The sequence below is a fragment of the Seriola aureovittata genome, chromosome 15, assembly GCF_021018895.1.
Source record: "Seriola aureovittata isolate HTS-2021-v1 ecotype China chromosome 15, ASM2101889v1, whole genome shotgun sequence".
Taxonomy (NCBI): Eukaryota; Metazoa; Chordata; class Actinopteri; order Carangiformes; family Carangidae; genus Seriola; species Seriola aureovittata.
In genome coordinates this window covers 12,504,637-12,519,857 of record NC_079378.1, presented here as the reverse complement: position 1 = coordinate 12,519,857, position 15,221 = coordinate 12,504,637, and the positions used below count along the sequence as shown (strand labels likewise).

At 43.9% G+C, this 15,221-nt stretch overlaps 1 protein-coding gene across 1 annotated transcript in view; it reads right to left on the bottom strand.

The window, feature by feature from the left end:
* Positions 1–14,915, bottom strand: part of jade2 (jade family PHD finger 2) — a 184,204-nt gene extending 169,289 nt beyond the window's left edge. The window contains exon 1 of the mRNA XM_056397068.1: positions 13,980–14,915. The gene's annotated coding sequence lies outside the window, so the exon portion shown is untranslated. The remainder of the gene's footprint in view (positions 1–13,979) is intronic.
* Positions 14,916–15,221: the final 306 nt, after the last annotated feature.

Genomic DNA, 15,221 nt, shown 5'->3' with positions numbered 1-15,221 from the left:
TTAGGTTTGCTCATTTGTGCAGGTGAGAACAATAACAGTCTAGCAGAGGAACCCTGCACATGTGAATCTCCCTCAGTAATCCAAGTCAGTTGTGATTATGTAACATAATCAGATCCACTGATAAAAGCTTCTATCTCACAGGTCATATTTCAAATGGGCAAGCAAAAAAGAAAAAAAAAGTTAGTTTGACTTGTGTTTATGAGCCTTGATTTGCTCATAACTAGCCACTGAGAAACTAAATGAACCAGAAATGCAACAGAGTAAACAAATCCTTCATTTCAGCCACTCCAAGTGGCACAGGCATCAGCGCTGTTTCTCAAAATCAGACTCCACTCAGGTGGACTTTAGAGACTGAAGTCTCTAAAATGATGTGATGTGACTGGTGACCTGTTCAGAGTTTTTCTGAACTCCACTGAGTGCATGCTAGCACAGGCCTCTAACTCATAACCACTAAGAGGGTTTGGATGTGGAGGAATATCACAGTTTGGAAGCTGGTAGAGATATACCAGTTTTTAAATCATCTTACTTCTAAATTATGAATTACTTGAAAAAGGTGATACCCGCAAGACTTCTGTTGAAAAATAATCCGACCACACGTTTGCATTCTGCACTGCATTACTTGTGAATTGCAGTATATAGCAGAGTGAGAAACAGGTTTATCATATCAGCTCCATTGGTGAAGCCACTGAAGCTTCATCAGCGTCATTTTCGAGACAGCAGATGCCACCGCAGATAAAGTGTCATAAAAAAAAGCAGTGTTTGGGTTTTAGAACATCTTGACAGCATCGTATGGTCTACCAAAGGCAAGATGAAATGTGTTGAAAAGTACTGCACTTCAGTCAGATCGTACCAGTCAATCAAACTGTGTGACTGGGACTGTGACATCTTTTTATTTCTTTAGATTTTCTGTTAATTTTGTCACTTTCCTAGCAGGTTATGCCAGTTCTTGTGATATTCATTCTGACAACATTGCTGATGTTAAGACAAAGCCCTTCCAGACACCTAGTGCATTAAAAGCAAGGGCTGCAACAAACAATGATTTTCCTGGTTGATTAGCTTCCAAATTATGTTTCCTATTAATCCATTCATCATTTGCTCTATAAAAAAGTCTAAAAGATATTTCATTGACAAGGATGTAAAACAGAATGTAGTAAATGCTCATATTGAAGAGGCTCAAATGAGAAAATGTTTAGCGGTCAACCATCAATTAACAGGCAATTAATTGTTAATCAGCAGGCAATTAATTTATAAAGCATACTCTGATTAATCAGCTAATGGTTTCAGCGCTAAACTGGCTGTAGACTTAATCATGGCCGTTATACTAATCAGTGATCATGTGTAGTGAAACATATATTTGCACAAGCATGTCAAAGATAATTCAAGTTAACAATCTGTTCTATTCTGAATGACTGACGCAGGATATCTGCAAGACTTTTTGTCTGTCTCTCTGTCCATCTTCTAGCTTCCAAATCCATCTGACTGGCTGCATCCCATTTGTCATTCTGTCCATCCTTCTGTCTGCCTATAAGCCTGCCATCTGTCCTTCTGTCTGTCTGACTGCTTGACTCTTTGCCTCTCTGCCCGTCTACCCTTTTGCCTGCCATCTGTTTGTCTGTCTGCAAGTATTTCAGCCCCACTGCTTGTCTGTCTGTCTGTCTGTCTATCTGTCTGTTTGTCTCTCCCTCAGTCATCCTCTTGATGACAGTGCATTTACTTCAGCAGAAACACCGGTGTGGGTCAGTGTCTTTTCACAGCACTTTGCAGCACTTAAGGTCAGCACACAACAATGGCTGCCATGATGCTGATCTATTATTAAGAGACTGTAGCTGCAGAGGTCTAGCAAGGCAACACACACACACACACACACACACACACACACACACACACACACACACACACAGGTCTTTCCTCATTGCCATAATTTCCTAGCCCCTCAGCCTAACCTTAACCTATTTCTAACCTCAGCCTTAAAAACAAGTCTTAACCATCAAACAGCCCTTTGAAGATGTGAGAACCAGCCAAAATGTGTCCACACGACCATAGAAAAACATGTACATACTAGGGTTGTTCATAGTTAACTGCTTGACCGATTAATACTATCAGTTAAACAGTTAAAATATCCTGGGACATCAGTACCATCTGAGAGGCCATTCTCCATCACGGGTCTCATAGTTAACAGACCGCACCAGAGTCACCTCACAGCATGGCAACATGTTGCTATTTCAGACAAGCCGTCCACTATGCTGAGGACTGAGGTAAGTCTGGCCTGTTTATTTTATTGAGGTTTAATGCCAGTCTGACTCTGTGTCGCGTGAGAAGTAGTCCGGCTGTTCACCACCAGAAACAGATTTATCTGTGCCGGTCAAGAAGCGATTCTGCTCCTCTGCTCTTTTTTTTTTTTTTAAAAATCACATGTAGAGCTGATCTTTATAATAACCTCATGATTTTATAGCACAGAGCTTTACATGTGTTCCTGGATTAGAGGGGTGTCGCTTCTTCTGCAACAATGAAGTTAAAAAGACCATCACCTTGTGTGACGATCTGTCAACAGGGGCTTCTTTCCTGTGTGTGTGTGTGTGTGTGTGTGTGTGTGTGTGTGTGTGTGTGTGTGTGTGTGTGTGTGTGTGTGTGTGTGTGTGTGTGTGTGCTAATCTGTCTCGCTCTCTGTTTCGACACTCTGGATCGTTCCGGTCCACTTTACAGACACTCGTCTATTCCAGATAGTACATTTTAATCTTGTCAGTTAACTGTTAATGGTTGGTTAACGAGCGCCGGCTATCAGCCTGAAAACAAATTGGAAATGAACAACCCTAGTACACGTACACACGTACACACGTACACACACACACCCACAGCTCTCTTGAGATGAGTAGGCAGTCTGGCTGTCAGGAGAAGCAGACAGATCCATCAACAATAAACAGACATCAAGTAACTGCTGGAACATCTGGACACACACACACACACACACACACACACACACACACACATACATAGGTAGAAATTGGGATATACATTAGTTTTTTTAATGTATAAAGCACAACAAGCATACAAAAAGGATATCAATAATGCAGGTGATGTAGGTGCTCTGTCACAAACACACGCGCACGCAAACATTAAAATGACACAAGCATCAACAACAATGTGAAGAAGTGAAGCCGTTTGCCAAACAGCGCACACACACACACACACACACACACACACACACACACACACACACACACACACACACACACAGCTGGCCGGTGCTTAGAGCTCCTTGAGGAGCCAGAGGTCAGTCAGTTTGATAAAGAATCCTTGCATATAAATTGCTTCATAACAAGTCATCTCTCTGAGGCAGTGCTATGTCTGTGTGTGTCTGTGTGTGTGTGTGTGTGTGTGTGTGTGTGTGTGTGTGTGGTGTGTGTGTGTGTGTGTGTGGAGGTGTGTGCTTGTGTATCCAGGGTGGGGGTTTGAATATCAGTGGATTTATTGTGTGTATTGTGTGCCTGTGTGTTTCTCCTTCTTTCCTTATGATCCTGACGTATGTGTGTGTTGATTGAACAGGGTGAGATCCACCTGCCTGGGGAACAAAAAGCTTTAAAAAAAAAAAAGTCTAAGTCTAAAAAGCCTTTGGCAACAACCAAACCAGGAATATACAATTCAACCTCTCTTATCATCCCCTTCCTATCACCATACCTTAACAACTCTCTCCTTCACTGCTACTCTCTGCGTCCTCCAGTCGTCTGTCCGTCATTATTTCTCTACCTCTCCTTCAGTCTCCCTGTCACCTCACTCCTCTCTTTCTTCCTCCCTGTTTGTTCTCAACCCACTAACAGAATATTTCCTCTTCTTCGTAGGGAAAAAAACAACAGGAAAGATAAGATGGGTTGGACAGGTGTGTGTGTGTGTTTGTGCGCTACTTGCCTGTGCAGTGTTAATGTGCATACTAGTAAGACAGCAACAGCTAGAAGGCATGCAGGGAAGACTGCAACACACACACACACACACACACACACACACACACACACACACACACACACACACACACACACACACACACACACACACACACACACACACACACACACACACACACACACACACACACACAGGTCCAAGTCTATTTTCACTCTCGTTCCTTCACTCTCCTCCCCAACTCATCTTCCATATACACAGACATACACAAACACACACACACAGCTATTTTTGGACAGAGCCGCTAGAGAGAAGGTAGGCAGAGGAGAAGGGTTCACACCGACGAGTTTGACAGGTATAGAAGGAAAGAGCACCAAAGAAAAGAATAACAAAGATTTATAAAGTGAGGTTCAGAGAGCAGGGAGAGAAAAGATAGAGACAGAAAGAGAACAGAGAGGGGGAGAGACAAAGAGACAGAGATAGATGAGAGAGAGAGAAAGAGAGAAACAGAGATGGAGAAATAGGGCAACTAATATGAATGAGCTGAAAGAATCAAAATGTCAGGGTGTGTATGTGCATATTTGAATTTGTGTGTGTACCAATCTGTGATGTCAGGTATCAAGTATTTAGTATTTAACATCAAACACAGGCACACGCGCACACACACAGTAAAGATGCATGCGCTTGCTAAGAAAAAAAAAAAAGAAAAGGAAAAAACACATTTGACACACATCACACACATCAAACATCCCATGCAAACAGGTGTGCAAGAAAGAAGACAGGGACCTACTCAAAAGCTAAACATGAAAGCTAGAAAAACACACACACACACACACACACACACACACACACACACACACACACACACACACACACACACACACACACACACACACACACACACACACACACACACACACACACACACACACACACACACACACACACACACCTTGCTTGGTATATGGATAAAATTGGCAAGAATCCATCTTTCAACACCTGAACATTTCAAGAGGAGGAGTTGATGTTTTCGGTGTGTTGTCTAAATGATGCCCTGTGTTGTTATGGGACAAGTTTGTATGCCATGTTCAAAGATTTCCCATCAGCCATTTATTTGACACTAAAATGCTAAAAAAAAATGTGGGTAAAACATGATGAATCTATTGCATCTTAGCATGCAGTAGAGAAAAGCTTCAGGGAGGTTTAGTTTTCAGTTCAGATCTAGAGCAACATCAAGTTTAAAATGTGTTAAGCCAAATGATCAACAGTGAATTAGTAGTGACTGATGTGGATAATTGACTGATCATACAAGTCGTTTATCGAGAAAAACTGGCAACATTTGCAGGTTCCCGCTTCTCCATCATGTAGATTTGCTGCTTTTCTCGGTTCGTGCCTCTGTGGATGGCAATTTCAGTCTGTCGCTTAGTAAGTCCACCAGACCAGACAACAGAAATATTTCAACTATTAACAAAATCAATACACACAGCCATGGTTCTCAGAGATGACACCTGCTGACTTTCGTCCGACCCTCTAAAGCAGGTTGACATTTTTGGTTTTCAGTGAAATATCTCAAAAACTATTGGATGGACTGCCATGACATTTGGCGCACACACACACCCACATTCATGGCCCCCCCCTCTCCTCAGGATGAACTGTAATAACTTTGATCCCCTCCTGGAGTGATATAATTGCACTCTGGTTTCAGGATATTTGAGAAACAAGTTCAGTATCTCAAAAGAAAGCAGCAGAAAGCCCTCCAACGCTGGGCAGTCGATTGAATATGTTTGTTGAGTTGCTGTGAACCTGAACCCATTGACACGGTGAGAGCTGCAACCAAAAGGTGGAAAACCACAAATAAACCTGAAGTGTATGGACAAAAACCACAGCACACCGTGGTGCTTAACTTCTCAGCCAGCAACTTTAATGATGTGCTCACAACGTCACTTGGGAGCGCACGCACACACACACACACACACACACACACACACACGAACATCTCCTGACTGACTGGAAGGCTCAGAGCCACTTAAGTGCAGTCATGAGTCACTCTCTGATGCTGATATCACCATCACCATTCCCATCAGCCCACTCCCCTGTGGTCCCCCCCCACACACACACACACACCCCCCGCTGAACACTCCATGGGGATCCACTGGATGGAAGGAAGCTTGCTCCTCATGTCAAATACAGAAGACTGTTGTCTCTGTAAAGTAAATTAGTTTTCTGGTATTGCTCTCAGGGGAGCAAAGCCTCCATAAGTGAAGTGTGAAATAACACAGAAACAAAAAAAAAAACAAATGCTCCCTGCTAGCTGTAGTGTGGTTTAGATGAGGAACGCTAACGATGCTAAGAACCTAGCTTGGTCCTTAAGGGAAAGTGAAAAACATTAGAGATGATTCCCAAAATGAATCATCTTGTACATTTCTGTATTTCCCCACATATACTGTATTTAGTCAGGGCGTTGATAGATGTAGGTGGCTTATTAGTAACTTTTTTAAACTTTTTTGCTCCATGCCTCCACTGACATGACAGACGGGACTACCAGTCACTCCCCAGGAGGTTTAAGCTATTTTCAGCTCATTCAAACGGATTCCAAATGGGTTTTGTTTTGGTGGCATTTATGCTGACATTTCATTCAGGAAGCCTGCAGTCTCACCTTTGTGCAGGCACTAAAATCTTTCAATCAAAAATAAGCTAGTGTTACCTCGGTGTGCAACAACTGCTGAATATTTGGCAGTAAAATTCACCTGATTCACAAGTGAAAAACTTCCACATATCGAGGTAAAAACTAACTGTTGCCAGGACGATGCCATCATGAATAAAATCTGACCATACTCAAAATCTTAATGAAGCAGGTCAGAGTTTTATGGGAATTATCTTCTTTTTTTTTTTACCTTGATGGTTGCTCATTAATCACAAATATGTTGTAGAGAAATATTTGAGATTTGACAGCAATTCTTCAAGTGGCTTAAATGAATTAAATAAAACTTAGATTCAGCTGACATGCTGGTCGGAGGTCTCTGAAACCTTTTTTTCCCAATGTCAGAATTAGTAAGCAAGGATTGAACTTGAATGCCTCTGAGGAAAAAATGGGTCCAAAAATGTCTGTTGTTGTTGCCATTTGAACGATAATCACATCTAGTCCCTCTCTACGACAGGAGGCTTCTTGTATCACCTTCAATTGCAGCTGCTGGAAATAAGTATGAACACTTCTGCTTTCAGACGTGGTCAGATGACATTGAGAGGAATCATAATAGGACAATTATTTTACAGTGACTAGAATTCAATGTTGTTAGTGATTTATCCTCATGCTGAGCATCAAGAACAAGAGTTGCTCAATATAACAGTATGAGACAGTAGGACTGAAGGAATGAACAAAAAAGGGAGTGAACCAGAAAGAAAAAAATATTTAAGGAATTACGGAAGAAACTCCTGAGCTATACACACACATTCAGTACATTCAAACACAATGTGGACACACACACACGCACACACATATGTACACCAACCCGAAGAGGCGTTGGGTCAAACAAACGAGCCACAGAAATCAAATAGATTTCCTTTATCACCTTGCTGGCTCCAGCCACCAGAACATTAACACAATATTTATTGATGCTGCCACTGTTCCTGCTGCTGCCGCTGCATTATGGGAGCAGGAATGAGAGAGACGGAAACAGAAAGGGGGGGGGGGGCAGAGAGAGAGAGAGAGAGAGAGAGAGAGAGAGAGAGAAGAAATGAAAAGAAAAAGAAAAAGAAAAAAAAGAAGCAAGAGGCAGAGGTCCAAATAATTTTCTAACTAAGCCTCCCGCTCCGTCTCCTGAAATCTGCTGACAAACAATGAAGGAGGTGAGTCTGAGCCAGCGAGGCTGGGGCCCTGCCAAAAACCCAGGAGGAGGGAGAGCAGAAAGGAGGAGGACAGGTGGGAGGAGGGAGGGAGGAAGGGAGGGAGAGAGATAGATAGATAGATAGATAGTTAGATAGAGAGAGAGAGAGAAGAGAGAGAGAGAGAGAGAGAGAGAGAGAGAGAGAGAGAGAGATGGAGGATTGATCCATCGCTCCCCCATATCCGCTGCCATCAGGAGTTCATTAGCTCCTGGAAGGGAGTGAAGGAGGGATGAAAAGGACAGAGAGATGGAGGATGAACACACTGCCCTTCACTCCCAGCGACCCCGACTACCACCTCCCGGTTTATCTACCCGCACCTTCCCTCCTCCACCCCTCCTGTCGTCTTTCATCCTACCCACCCTATATCTCCTTCCCTCCTTCACCAACTTCCCTCCCTCCCTCCTTCGTGTCCCTGCTGGCTTCACCTTCTTGTCTTCACCTTTGTTGCATTTCACCTACTCCCCCCTGCACTTCTCTTCAACTACCTCCCCTCCACACCTCATCACCATCGATCTTCCTCTTTCTTTCCGTTCACACTATTCTTTACCTCCATTTCAAATCGTATTATTTCTCATTTTTAATCTATATAAAATTTCTAAGTTCTTTTCAAGGTCTTAAAACTCAGCTCACCAGCCATTTTCAACAAAAGTCTCTGTGAACATCGGATCTCCTGCCTTTTTTTTTTTTTTTTTTAATTCATTTTCATATATTATACACACAAATAAAATGTTCAAGGATGGCACAGTGAGTCAGAAGCATATTTCCATACTGGATCACCAGGTGTTCAAACAGCAAAGGAAGGTCTGACATACTGTTTCTGTCTGTTGTTTACTTGCCCACTCTCCACACACACACACACACACACACACACACACACACACACACACACACACACACACACACACACACTCCTGAAACTCTTCCCATCAGGAGCTCAGGCAGCATCTGTCAGCCTGTCCATCAATGTGCTTACAGCCTTCAGACGCTTCAATTTTTTTCCCCCCGAAAGAGGAGTAGGAGTTAGCAAGCAGGCAGAGAGCGAGAGAGAAAGAAAAGGGGTAAGTATGTAATGGATTATAACAAATTTTAATAAACACTTCTGCTGCATAGTCTTAACTTTTTTGGCATAAGAACTCTATCTGGAATATACTTTTCTACCACTGTAATCTTTTTTTAATTGCAAATCCTGACACCACTGATAAAGCCAGATTTCTTGCAAACTGATCTCTCGGTTTCCTGAAATAAAGATGCCAGTGTCAGTTTCGATTTCTTGAGTATTTGGCTTTTCATTATGATGGCCATCGACTAGACAACCTGACATATGATTTTCCCTTCTGCAGAAGATACTGTGATGTATATTAGCTCTCCTGGTTGTCACCAGCCAAACTGGAAGTATAATTATGCTTCGACACACTTTGGAAACCAAGACTAAACAAAACTAACTTAATGACTTCAACGTCACCACTATCAAACTTCCAACTCGTAGCTAAACTTAGCACACTTGCCTCTTCTGCAAAAGCCTTCCCTCTTAGAAAGTTAGTTATAGTTTGCAATAGCATAAGTATAGACACAAAGCTGTAAAGGCGGACTGGCGAGTAGATTGGTTGACAATCTCTGTAGTCTCATTTAGCCGCTTGTTAGCAACCGGCCTTTTTAGTGTTTGTAAAAGAAAGACAGAAAGAAATCACAAATGGTGACATATTTTATGTTGTAGAATAAAACGTCTTGAGCTTGTGTTAACCACAGACCTTATTTCAGTCATCTAACCAAAAACCTGTTAAAAAAAAGCCCCAGAGACTTCAGGACGAGGGAAACCAAACTGCTAAAGTTCTAACTAATTATAGGGCTCATTCCTGTTTGTTTTTTATTGATCAAATAATCTTTTGATCCATATATATATCCATCCATTCATTCATTATCTATACCGCTTATCCTTATAGGGTTGCGGGGAGGCTGGAGCCAATCCCAGCTGACATTGGGGGCGAGGGCGGGGTACATCCTGGACAGGTCGCCAGTCCATCACAGGGGCGACAACCAGTCACACTCACATTCACACCTATGGGCACTTTAGACTCGCCAATTAACCTATTGTGCATGATATTGGACTATGGGAGGAAGCCGGAGTACGCAGGGAGAACCCACGCAGGCGCAGGCACAGGGACAACATGCAAACTCCACACACAAAGACCTCAGGCCCGGGGTTCGAACCCAGAACCTTCTTACTGTGAGGCGACAGGGCCCAAAGCCCAAAGATATTCTATTTCCGATAATATTACAGAGAAAAAAGCAGCAAATCTTCACAGTGACCAGCAGAAATCAGAAAATCTGCTTGATGAATTTATTAAAAATTAACTGTACATTTACAGAAATTCCATGTATAATCATTTATAATATGTATGGCTTCCTACAGTAGGATTGCTGAGGGGGGAATGAAAACATGTGAAATAAGTACAAAGGACATGAAACTTAACCTCGGTGAGATATGCTCTAATGATATCACTGTCAACTTTGTGGTAACAACATAGACTTCACTATGAACTATGACAAAAAAAAAAAAAACGGATCATTAATTTTATCTGAAAAACCATCTGCTGCACCAGAACGTTCACTGCTCTTATTCAGTCAGCGAGGGACCGGTGAGCAATGAAGCACATTCCAATTACTCCTGCAAAAATCTTTCTGTGAAATATGTGTACCGTTTCCTTCCTCCTCAGTGATTTGTGCAGGTGTGCAGACTTTGCAATTATCCTTAACTAACAAGGCTGAGTCACAGTGGAACAGGAAAAAAATTAAAACACCCCCCCTCCATCTCCCCTTGAGGTCTGACGTCATGTCCTGCCCACTGAACAGCAGGTTAGCACGCACACGCACATACACACACACACAGACACACTAAAGACCCCACTAATGAGGTACGAGGCCACAGCAGGGTCATCTACTGAGAGCAAACGTTGACACAACACACAAGGGGCCAATGCATAAAAACATGGCTGCAGCATTTAATCCACCACATGGTTTGGTTTCATGTTGCAAAACTTGTGAAACATGACAAAACCTGCATGTGAGGAAACCAGGACAAACCCACACACTCAAGGCAAACGTAAACTTATTAACACGCACAAAGAATAAACCAAACACTGTCTTAGTCTTGCATGTTTTATTGGCTGGTGTTTGATTTCTGCAGCTAAACTGTTGATATGATTTAGTGACTGATAACCGATAGGTGTTATCTAATATTCCTGTTCTATTAAAGTGCTGTAATAGAAATTCTTTGGAGTTACGATAATGTCCTTGATTCAACATAATAAAGAAAACACTGCAATACTTATTTCATTTTGTGCTAGTTCTGTCTCTTTACAATCTTCAAACATTAATCATCAGAATTGACATCAGAAATCCAGTATCAGGCTCTTCTTAACATTCAAAATCAAAGCATATAGGAGCTACACACCAGCAAGAACACACATGCACGCACACACACGCACGCACACACACACACACACACACAAATCGGCTAGTAGTCAGCTAGTAGTAATACCCTTGTGGCCTACATGCTGGTTAGTTAGTTAGTAAGCAGAGCGGAGCACAGCAGAGAGCTAGTGACATGACAGCTAGCCAACACGCCTCCAGGCAGCCACACACACATGCACGCACATGTATGCACACATACACAAACACGTGCGCACACACACAAATCCCTCAGCTCACTTGGTTCCTATCCTTCTTATCTGACACGTATTACTGAATCACATACACACACATTTGCCCTGAAGCCTTCTATAGTAATGTGTGTAAAAACATGTACATGCACATGGGTGGGTATGTGTGTGTGTGTGTGTGTGTGTGTGTGTGTGTGTGTGTGTGTGTGTGTGTGTGTGTGATTGAGGGTACAGTTTAAGTGACGTCAGTGGGCCATTCATGAACAACACCCCTCCTCCTCCTCCTCTTCCTCCTCACTACGTAGCTGCTAATGCGATACAACGCACCACGTGGGGGTCCTTACCCCCTTTTCCAGCCAATCAGAGCTCAGCGCTTAACGCAGCCGACACAAATACACACACACACACACACGCTACGCCCCCGCCCACACACACACGTGTGCGTATGTACACATGTAAGGCTTAAAAGGTGCTCAAGTTTCACATGACATACTGTACATGGAGAGTTGATACATATGGACACACACATTCATTCCTCGTGGCTGTGCATCCAGATGATGAGAGAGATCACAGTGAAATCTTGATGAAAAGGTGATGAGGGGAACGATGGAAGCATGGGTTGACGGATAAAGGCTTAGGGAGGAACACAGCTGTGCATAGATGGAAAGGAAAGGGAGCAATGGATGAGATGAGGGGATGGATGAGGAAAGAGGGATTGAAACATGGGTGAGTGGCTGGAGGGCTGCCATCAAAAAAAAAACGGATGCAAAATGAAAACAGCTCCCATCCCTGTTCTCTTGCCTTGTAAACAACCACTGTCTCTGGGCGAGAGAGAAGAGAGGAGAGCCTTGAGGGAGGGGAGGGAGAGAGAGAGAGAGAGTGAGTGAAAACAAGATAGCACTGCATCAGGAAAGATGTGAAAGACAGAGAGGGGGATAGAGGGACTGAGACAGAGTTGTTATGCCCCCACACGCCATGACTCATCTCCGGTTTCATACCCAGCGGGAGGAGGGTTGTGTGTAAAAGTGTGTTAGTGCCTATGTGTGAGAGTTTGTTGAGAGAGAGAGGTTGAAGAGCATGGTACACGCATCTGTACTTGAATATGTGTTTAGACTGATCGAGATGCACGCTGAGCGTTGTTGGTATGTGTGCACTACTCAAGCTTGTGTGTGATTGTGATGCATGTGTGGTGTGTGTGATGGTGGTAAGAGGGGAGGGGGGTTGCGCTGTCACAACCGGGAACATTTAACAAGCCCCCAGATGATTCCAGCCTAATTGATTCAAGGCTCAAGCCAGTTCAGCCTAACATGTGCCATCAGAAAATTAATACAAAAAAAAAAATCTGGATAAATTGCTCCATCCATTAATGATCAGCACTAATAGGCAGACATAATATTCTTTAGAGGTTCTCCGGGCAATTATGAAGAGTACATGGCCACAAAGCACCGCTGAAAATCACACCAGAGGCAAATGCCCCACTTACACCCCATTAATCCTGCTCACATCTGACTCCCAGCATCAGCACCTGCATCCACATGTAAAGTCCTTGTGTTGTTTATTTTTATTTTTTTCAGGGAAGGATGAAACAGCCCCACTCATCCAACCTAGGGATACAGATAGCACTCTGACTTAGATGAGGTAAACAACAGCCACGCCCCCCCCCCCCCCCCCCCCCCAAAGCCAGCTAGAGCTGCACAGCATGAAGCAGCAGGAGGAGGAGGAGGAGGAGGAGAGGGTGAAGGAGGCAGAGAGGAGTTGCTCTAATTCCTTGATGTGTGTATGTGTGTGGTTGCGTGCTCAGCCTTCCTAAAAGCACTGCTGCTCCCCCCTGGTTTCCTCTCTCTCCCCCTCCTTTACTAGGGAGTGAAGGAACCTGCAAATCATCCGAGGACTGTGAACGTTTGGTGCCACCACCCTGCACCCAGACCTGCTGCGCTACATACAACTTCATCCCATATCCTATGCCCCTTATGTGTCTATACGTGTATGTGTGTGTGTGTGTGTGCGCTTGTGTGTGTGTGTGCACATTCGCCTGCAAGTTAAACTCGCATTCCTCGCTACAGTGCTGCAAATGAGCCCTATTTGTTGCAATTACGCGCAAAAATAACCACACTTGGACACTCTCCAACTACCCGCTCGCACACTTGATTCCCACCGGGGCGCGTTTATGTTACGTTTGCAGCACAACATGGCCAAGTTTGCCCGGTTAATTTCACCTCAGCGAATGCACGGACTCTGCCTTCAAATGGGTTATTTGTCTTTTCTTCATTGCAACACATAAAACGCTTTACCCCTCTTAGACCAACACGCACCGTTCAGGGTAACGACACTGTTAAGAGCCCCTGCCCGCTGACTGTGACTGACAAGCCCGCTGCAAAAAAGTGCGTACCAAGCTGCTGCCCTGCTGCTAGCCTAGCACTGAATATAGCACTAGCAGCAGCAGCAGCAGCAAAGTGGACTTCAGCGGTCCTGCAACACTCCCACTTTTAAATTTCATCATTTATCCGTCTATTAGTGTGTTTTTTGTATTTTGTTTTTTACCTTGATCGCAGTCAGCTTCGGGTGCAGAGACGTCCTCAGTCCTGGACGGCGGCCGATTCCCAGAGATTAGGAGATCATTGGGAGCCAGGCACATGTAGTTTCACAGTGGAGGGTTTAGCACTAGTTCTGTTTGCCCACTTGGTGCCCTGGCAAGGCTGCTAGCTGTGCTGCTAAACAGCCCCGACTCTGAATCCACGTTGGGTGACAGGACTGTCCCTTCCCCTCCCTTCCCTTCCCCTCACGGTGGTGGTGCGTGTTGACAGCGCGTCAGCTCTGTGAAGACCGACCACCGAGTCCAAATCCGAAATAAAATCCAAAAGTGGCAGCCAGACTAAGTTGCAGCCTTCACAAGTCAACAACAACAAACACGGCGGCGGCGGCGGCGGTGGTGGTGGTGGTGCTGCCGCTGGTCCTGCTGCCGTTCACTGTGTAGCAGGCTGCGAGGTGCGCACAACATACCGCTCACAGGAAAGCATGTCGCATTTTGCAAAAAGCAGCCCCAAACGTGGTGTCAGAAAATCCGACTGTGTTTTCCTCTCCGGTGCCAGTGATACGGGAGCATGGGAACTGAGAAGCAAGAGGAAGAGGGGTTAAAAAAAAAAAAAAGAAAAAAAAAAAAGAAAAGAAAAGGATGCTTTATTTCCAAACGATGAGTCAGAAAAGATCGCAAGCCAGTTTCGCAACGTCCCTCCTTCAAAAATAAAACATTGAGCTCTCCTCGTCTTCACTTACTGCCTTGCTCCCACTCCTCTGCCCCGGTGTACGTGCACACTGCTCTGCACAAATGCACAGGCGGGTCTTGTCTTGCAACCTCTCCTCCCACCCCCCAGAACAAAAAAGACAACACTGAGAAAAATCAGCTCTTATCATCAGCTTGAAAACTCTTTTGGCGCCATATTTATGGCGTACTTTCAATTCACTGTTACCGCAAGCTGCACTTCCTACTCTGAGAAATGCTAGATTACTGCGCCTCGGAGAGGAGAGGATGGGGATTGAACCTCCACCTGCCAGTTCTCTGTCGGTGATACAGGCTTACTTTGTGGCAGAAAGTGTTGAAATGGGACGTAAAAACCTGTATCAGGTGATTGATCTCTAGTAGGGTAAATTTTCTGAAATAAAATGAATAGGCTCGTTTATTAATTGAAGACTCACACTGAAGTTTCAGTAAATCATTTTACGAATACATATAATGTTCCAAACTTTAAATTAATCTTAATTTTAGCCCCAAAAAGAGAATAAATA